The sequence below is a fragment of the Chiloscyllium plagiosum genome, chromosome 29 (genome assembly GCF_004010195.1).
Source record: "Chiloscyllium plagiosum isolate BGI_BamShark_2017 chromosome 29, ASM401019v2, whole genome shotgun sequence".
Taxonomy (NCBI): domain Eukaryota; kingdom Metazoa; phylum Chordata; class Chondrichthyes; order Orectolobiformes; family Hemiscylliidae; genus Chiloscyllium; species Chiloscyllium plagiosum.
The window spans coordinates 8,837,999-8,846,919 of record NC_057738.1 but is presented as its reverse complement, the minus strand read 5'-3'; positions in this window follow the sequence as shown (position 1 = coordinate 8,846,919).

Below are 8,921 nucleotides of genomic sequence, written 5' to 3'. Positions count from 1 at the left end.
AACTATAGGGAGAGGCTGAATATGCTGGAGCTGTTTTCCCAGGAGTATCGGAGGCAAAGGGTGACTTTATAGAGGTTTATAAAATCATGAGGAGCATGTATAGGGTAAATAGACAAAGTCTTTTCCCTGGGGTGGAGGAGTCCAGAACTAGAGGGCATAGATGACTTACTTCTGTCATTATTTGGTGCCTTTTGGATGGTGAACAGCTTGGGGAGTCAGGAACTGTACTACCCGCCGCAGGATTCCTAGCCTCTGTTCTGCTTGTATAGCCATTATATTTATATGACTGGTCCAGTTCAGTTTCAAGTCAATGATAATCCCTTTCAGTGATGGTAATGGCATTGAATGTCAAGGGATGATGATTAAATTATTTCTTGTTGGAGATGGCCATTGTTTGGCACATGTCTGGCATTAATGTTACTTGCCACAACCCAGTCGAAATATGAATCTTGTTCAGGTCTTGTTGCATTTGAACATGGACTGCTCCAGTATCTGAGGAGTTACGCAAGGTGCTGAAAATTGGGCAATCCTCAGTGAACATTCCCACTTCTGACCTTATGATGAGGGAAGGTCATTGACGGAGCAGCTGAAGATAGTTGGACCTAGGACACTACCCTGGGGAGCTCCTACAGAGATGTCCTGGAGCTGAGATGACTGACTTTCATCAACCACAGTCACCCTCACATATGCGAGGTATGACACTAAACAGCAAAGAGTTTTCCTCGATTTCCATTGATTCCAATTTTGCTTGAGTTTTTCTGCCACATTTGGTGAAATTTGACTTTGATATCACTATCACCTCACTTCTAGAATTCAGCTCTTTGGTCCATGCTTGAATCAAGGTTGTAATGTGGTCAGGAGCTGAGTGGTCCAGGTGGAACCCAAACCGGGCATCAGTGAGCAGGTTATTGCTGAGCAGGTGTTGCTTGATAACGCTGTTGATGACACCTTCCATCACTTTACTGACAATTGAGAGTAACTGATGGGGCAGTAATTGGCAGGGTTAGATTTGTCCTGCTTTTTATTTATAGGACATACCTGGGCAATTTCCCACATTGTCAGGTAGATGCCGATGTTGTAGCTGTACTGGAATTGCTTGATTAGGGGCATGGTAAGCTCTGGAGCTTCCTTACTATTGCCAGAATGTTGTTAATGTCCATCGCCTTTGCAGTATCCAGTGCTTTCAGTCATTTCTTATTATCATGTGGAATGAATCAATTTTGCAGAAGATTGGTTTGGGCACCTCCAGAAGAGGCCAATATCAACCATGGACTCAGCACTTCTGGCTGATGTTTGTTACACATGCTTCAATTTTATCTTTTGCATTGACATACTCAGCTTCCACATCATTGAGAATGGGGATATTTGTGGAATCTCTTTTACCAGCCAGTTACCAGTTGTGGCAGCACTTTGGCAGAACTTAGGTCTAATTCATTGGTTATGGAATTGCCTGGCCCTATCTGTCATGTTCTGCTTGTGCTGTTTCAGATGTGAGTAGTCCTTTATTGTGGCTTATTTTGAGAATGGCTAAGCATCTCCTCCTGCTCTCTTCAATGACCAGGGTTAATTGCCTGACATAATGGTAATACTGGAATGTGGGAGATGCAGAACAATGAATTGTAGATTGCATTCGAGTACAAGTCTGTTACTACTAATGGTCCATGTGCCCCCATGGATGCCCTGTCCTCATTGCTGGACCCTAGAGTCTTGTCACCCTCAGTTCTTCCTGTGAGATGTGTTCAGTATAAAGGAGCATTGATTAATCAGCTGAGGTTGGGCTTCAGGAGCTTGTCACATAGAGGTGTGATTCATGGGGTACATGGTATTTCTTGCCTTTGAGGTCAGGAGACATCCAGGGCTACAGAGTTAATGCTGAGGACTCCCAGTGGATCTCCGTCCTGACTGTATACCACTGCTGAATTTGTCCTGCAGATGAGATAGGACATCTCCAGGGATAGTGGTGGCGTATGTAAGATTTAGCAATGTCAGGCATACAATTTTGGCATCAGCCCTAGATATTGGTGAGGAGAACTATGCAGAACCAATCAGGCTGCGTTTGCCATTTTGTTTCTGGTGTTGAAGTCCATCGAATTTTGTTCCTTTTCAGAAGCTTTTAGCAATTGATAGAATTGAATGGCTTGCTCAGTATTTTCAGATGGCATTGCTGTCGCATTGCTGCCAGGCCAGAATACTGGAGAAGGGTCACTGGACCTGAAATGCTAACTCTGCTTTCTCTCCACAGATGCTGCCAGATTAAAGAACAAAGAAGAACAAAGAAAATTTACTGCCCAGGAACAGACCCTTCGGCCCTACAAGTCTGTGGTGATCCAAATCCACTGTCTAAGCCTATTGCCCAATTCCTAAGAATCTGTATCCCTCTGCTCCCCACCTACTCATGCAACTGTTCAGATGCACCTTAAATGACTCTATCATGCCTACCTCTACTGACAATGCATTCCAGGCATCTACCACCCTCTGTGTAAAGTACTTTCCACATGTATCCCCCTTAAACTTTTCACCTCTCACCTTGAATGTGTGGCCTCTCATTATTGAATCCTTCACCCTGGGATAAAGCTTGTCTCTGTCCACCTTGTCTATACCCTTCGTAATTTTGTAGACCTCAATCAGGTCCCCCCTCAATCTCCTTTTTTTCTAATGAAACCAATCCTAACCTACTCAACCTCTCTTCATAGCTAGCACCTTCTATACCAAGCAACATCTTCGTATACCTTGTCTGCACCCTCTCCAAAGCGTCCTGTCGAGTTTTTCCAGCAATTTATGTTTGGGTAGACCAAGCCAAGCTTGAAAGGAGATTAGTGAACCAGGTGGGGGTTTTTTAACAACAATGATTTCACAGTTATTATTACAGTTTAAATTTCAGATTTATTAGTTAAAATTCACCATCTGCCATGATGGGATTCACACCACATCTCTAGATTACTAGTCCAGAGCTGAAAAATGTGTTGCTGGAAAAGTGGCAGCAGGTGAGGCAGTATCCAAGGAGCAGGAGAATCGATGTTTCGGGCATAAGCCCTTCTTCAGGAGGGATACTAGTCCAGAGACAATATTAGCATCACTAACTCAGTTGACTCACTATCTGGTTTGCATTACTGTTCTTTTAACTTCAAATGTTGTCCCATTACCCCACTAATGTCTTCCTTCCCTGCTCTTGTTTCAAATGTAACCCTAACCTCTTAGTCCATTCTATTAACACAGTCACCACTGGTCACAAGGAAAATAAAGCTACTTTCTCCATTTACCAGAATGGTCAATTAAATTATATTGAATTGAATTAAATTATTTAGATGATAAAAAGTGACGAATGAGTTGTGAAGAAGATGCAAGGCAGTTTCAGGAGGATTTGGACAGGCTTGTTAATTGGGTACGAACATGGCACTTGGAAACTAATGTGGAAAAGTGGGAGGTACAGGTAGTTCTTCTGTAATGCAATGGTTGCGTTCTTGTGCAACTCCGCATTATAGAAAAATTGCCCTTTAGAAACCGTGTTTAAAGTGTTGGCGATGTTTGGGTAGACCAAGCCAAGCTTGAAAGGAGATTAGTGAACCAGGTGGGGTTTTTTTAACAACAATGATTTCACAGTTATTATTACAGTTTTAATTTCAGATTTATTAGTTATTAGTGTTACAGCCAACGCACATTTTAAAAGTTTGCGCTTTAGAAACAGTATACTCAATTTGTCAATCGCGTTACAGCGAATTTGCATTAACGAAACATGCGTTATGGCAGAATGACCTGTATCCACTTTGGTAGGAAGGAACAGATGCACAGAATACTTCTTAAATGGTGAGAGGTTTGAAAGTGTAGATGTGCAAAGGAACCCAAGTGTCTTTGTCAATTAGGCTAACACTGAAGGCTAACATGCAGGTGCAGCAAGCTGTTAATGGAATGTTAGCCTTTATCACAAGAGAACTTAAGTACATGAGCTTAAGTACATGAACTTAAGTACATTGTCTAGGAGCTTGGTTAGATCACACCTGGAGTACTGTGTGCAGCTTGATCTTGGGAAAACTTTTAATGCCACAGAGGGAGTTCCAAATTTCACCAGATGTGTTCCTAGGATGGCAGGACAGACCAAAGTAGAGGATTTGGGTAAACTGGACGTGTGTTCCCTGGAGTTTTCATCAAAATCAAAGGTAATGTCATTGAAATCTACACAACACATAAATGGATAGACAGAGTAAGTTAAAAGAAGATGTTTCTCCTAGTTGGGTGCTCTAGAACCAGAGAGCAGAATTTAAAAATAAGAGGGGGGCACTATCATCTCGGATCGAGAGGAAGAGAATTTATTTTTACCCAAAGCATTGTGAATGTGGAATTTGCTATGCCACTGGAAGCTCAGTCTTTGAGTTTATTTAAAGTAAAATTTAATAGATTTCTGGTTATCGATGGTGGTTATGGGAATAGTATGGGTAAAGGGCATTGAAATATTCAATCAACCATTCTGACCAGAATATAAAACAACAAGGTCTATAAATCAGGTCACTTAATAAAGATAGGTATTGGTATATCATGAAAACGAATGTGTTTGAAAAAGATTTAATAGGATACTATTCACAGTCAGTAACATAGAAATACAAATGATTATCCTTCTAAATATGTCCCAAGCACACACAACCTTCATAAAAGTATTAAAGAAACAGATCCTCCCCAGAGATTGGTTTTCTGGTTAAAAAAAAACACTTTGGTGAATGGTTTATTCTTAAGCTGAAAGGAGAAAGTGCAGAAAGTATTGGAATCTGTTGCTGTCATATCCTGGCTGGTGTGGGCAAGTTCCTAATCTTGTACATTTGTCTCTGGAATTTTGCAGATACAGTTTGTTCAGGAAATTACAGGGTGGACTTTTCCAAAGCCTTGAGCAGCTTGGGTAATGGTGAGAAAGTTGGGAAAATATGACGAGAATGGAAAAATCAGATCCCCGACGTCAAGAAAATGATCTAACTCTCCCCTTAAGGTATAGATGGCCAGTTCTGAATTATCCTAATGAGCAGTGATTTGCATCGCATTGTTAGCTAATCTTGACTGATTTCTACACAGCTCCTCATACTCCCCTCTGAGAGAACAATTCTTAAAATGAAACTCAGAATGATTATCTGGGGCAGTTTGCTGTTTGTTCCCATGGATCTTCATTCAAATCAACCGACACAACCATTTTCTTGCATGCTGAGCTCTTACTCCACACAAGACAGCACAGTGGCACAGTGGTTAGCACTGCTACCTCACAGCGCCAGAGACCCGGGTTCAATTCCCGCCTCAGGCGACTCTGTGCGGAGTTTACATGTTCTCCCCGTGTCTGCGTGGGTTTCCTCCCACAATCCAAAAATGTGCAGGTTAGGTGAATTGGCCAGACTAAATTGCCTATAGTGTTAGGTGAAGGGGTAAATGTAGGGGAATGGGTCTGGGAGGGTTGCACTCCGGTGAGTTGGTGTGGACTTGTTGGGCCGAAGGGCCTGTTTCCACACTGTAAGTAATCTAAGAGGCAATTGCCAGAACACCAGCTTCACCACATCATTGTAGTTGTTTTCAGAGCAATGAATGCACCACTGCAGGACCTCCGGGGTAGTTATGACTTGCAGGATCTGCAGGGTCACTTTCTTTGCAGGGGGCACACATAAAGGTCTCATGCATCTACACAGTCTGCAGTTTCTGGCTCTTGGCGTACTTTCTTAGTGTTCACTCACTTTGTGCTTTCTTCCAGGCAGATAGCCTCTCTGGCTTGCTTTCGTTTTTAATGTATGGGGAGAGGCAGGCCCCTGAACATCGAAGGCATGGTCACAAGATTATAGAAGCAGAAGTAGACCATTTAGCCCATCAACTCTGCTCACCCATTTAATGAGATCATGGCTGTTCTGATAATTCTCAACTTCACTTCACTGCCTTATCCCCATAACACTTGATTCCCTTACTGATTAAATATCTCTTTCAGCTTTGGATATACTTAAAGACCCACCTCTACAGCTCTCTGTGGCAAAGGATTCCACAGACTTAGTGCACGCGAGAGAAAGAATTCCATCTCATCTCTGTTCCAACTGGGAAACCCCTTATTCTTAGATTCTGAGACTCTACCTGAATTGTAAGAACCATCTATATCATAGTTATCAAGCCCTCGAAGAATTTTGTCTGATTCAATAAAGTTGTCTCTTGTATTTCTAAACTCAATTTAACACAAGCTCAACCTGCCTAACTTCTCCTCATAAGAAAGTCCCTTTATAACCAGGATAAACTCTTCTCAGGATTGCCTCCTATTCTTCCTAAGAGAAAGAGTCCAGAACTGTTCACAGGATATCAGCTGTGGTCTATCTCATGCCTTTGTAGTTTTAGCAAAACGTCTATTTTTATACTCAATTCCCGTTGAAATAAAGGCTGACAGTCTTTGCTTTCCCTACTGCCTGCTGAACTTAAATGCTAGCTTTTTGTAATTCACATGCACAAGGACTCCCAAATCCCTCTGTGCTGCAGCTTTTCCCTGTCTTTCTCCATTTCAATAATATTCAGCTCTTTATTACTTCTTGCCAAAGTGCATAAACTCACATGTTCCCAAATTATATTCCATCTACCAAGTTTTCACCCACTCATTTACCCCGTTTATATCCCACTATAGATTCTTTGTGTCATTCTCTTTACTTGCCATTCCACCTATTTTGTATCATCTGCAAACTTGACAATAGTACACTCACTTCCCTCCTCTAAATCACAGAAAGGGTTCAATTCCCGCACTGGTTGAGCTTACTGGTTGATCCTTCTCAACATCACGGGGAGAAAGTGAGGACTAGAGATCAGAGATCTCAGATGCTACCTGACTGGCTGTGCTTTTCCAGCGCCACACATTTTGTCACTTCTCAACTTCACCCAAGGAATGGTGACCGTCAGATTAAACTCATCGCCAGTTCTCTCTCTCTCTCTTTGTATTGAAAGAGTAACCCCATGGTCCTCTGGGATTATGGTGACTTTACCGTTACCTAAATATTATAAATAATTGTAGCTCCAGTGCTGACCCATGTGGTACTCCACTAGTTACAGGTTGTCATCCTGGAAATGCCTCTTATCCCATATCTCTGCCTTCTATTAGTTAACTAATTCTCTATATATAGTACTTCAAATACAGTGGGTTCTTACTAAATAACTGTGTGTGATGCTTAATAGAATGACTTTTGGAAATCCATACATAATACACTGACTGGTTCCCACTTATTTAGTCTTAGAGTTGTAAAGATGTACAGCATGGAAACAGACCCTTCGGTCCAACTTGTCCATGCCGACCAGCTATCTAGTCTGAGCTGAAAATGTGTTGCTGGAAAAGCGCAGCAGGCCAGGCAGCATCCAGGGAACAGGAGAATCGACGTTTCGGGCATAAGCCCTTCATCAGGAATGAGGAAAGTTTGTCCAGCAGGCTAAGATAAAAGGTAGGGAGGAGGGACTTGGGGGAGGGGCGTCGGAAATGCGATAGGTGGGAAGAGGTCAAGGTGAGGGCGGGGTTGGGGCAGAGAGATTAGATTAGATTAGATTACTTACAGTGTGGAAACAGGCCCTTCGGCCCAACAAGTCCACACCACCCCGCCGAAGCGCAACCCACCCATACCCCTACATGTACCCCTTACCTAACACTACGGGCAATTTAGCATGGCCAATTCACCTGACCTGCACATCTTTGGACTGTGGGAGGAAACCGGAGCACCCGGAGGAAACCCACGCAGATACGGGGAGAACGTGAAAACTCCACACAGTCAGTCGCCTGAGGCGGGAATTGAACCCAGGTCTCTGGCGCTGTGAGGCAGCAGTGCTAACCACTGTGCCACCGTGGTCAGGAAGAAGATTGCAGGTTAGGAAGGTGGTGCTGAGTACGATGGATTTGACTGAGACAAGGTGGGGGGAGGGGAAATGAGGAAACTGGTGAAATCCAAGTTCATCCCTTGTGGTTGGAGGGTTCCTAGGCGGAAGATGAGGCGCTCTTCCTCCAACCGTCGTGTTGTTGTGGTCTGGTGATGGAGGAGTCCAAAGACCTGCATATCCTTGGTGGAGTGGGAGGGGGAGTTGAAGTGTTGAGCCACAGGGTGGTTGGGTTGGTTGGTCTGGGTGTCCCAGAGGTGTTCTCTGATACGCTCCGCAAGTAGGCGGCCTGTCTCCCCAATATAGAGGAGGCCACATCGGGTGCAGAGGATGCAATAGATGAATTGTGTGGAGGTGCAGGTGAATCTGTGGCGGATATGGAAGTTTCCTTTGGGGCCTTGGAGGGAAGTAAGGGGGGAGGTGTGGGTGCAAGTCTTGCACCTCCTGCGGTTGCAGGGGAAGGTGCCGGGAGTGGAGGTTGGGTTGGTGGGGGGTGTGGATCTGACGAGGGAGTCACGGAGGGAGTGGTCTTTACGGAATGCTGATAGGGGAGGGGAGGGAAATATATCCTCCGCCGTCATTTCTGCCACCTCTAAACGGACCCCAACACCAAGGATATATTTCCCTCCCCTCCCCTAACAGCATTCCGTAAAGACCACTCCCTCCGCGACTCCCTTGTCAGATCCACACCCCCCACCAACCCAAACTCCACTCCCGGCACCTTCCCCTGCAACCGCAGGAGGTGCAAGACTTGCACCCACACCTCCCCCCTCACCTCCCTCCAAGGCCCCAAAGGAAACTTCCATATCCGCCACAGATTCACCTGCACCTCCACACACATCATCTATTGCATCCTCTGCACACGATGATGCCTCCTCTATATTGGGGAGACAGGCCGCCTACTTGCGGAGCATTTCAGAGAACACCTCTGAGACACCCGGACCAACCAACCCAACCACCCTGTAGCTCAACATTTCAACTCCCCCTCCCACTCCACCAAGAATATGCAGGTCTTTGGACTCCTCCATCGCCAAACCATAGCAACACGACAGCTGGAGGAAGAGTGCCTCATCTTC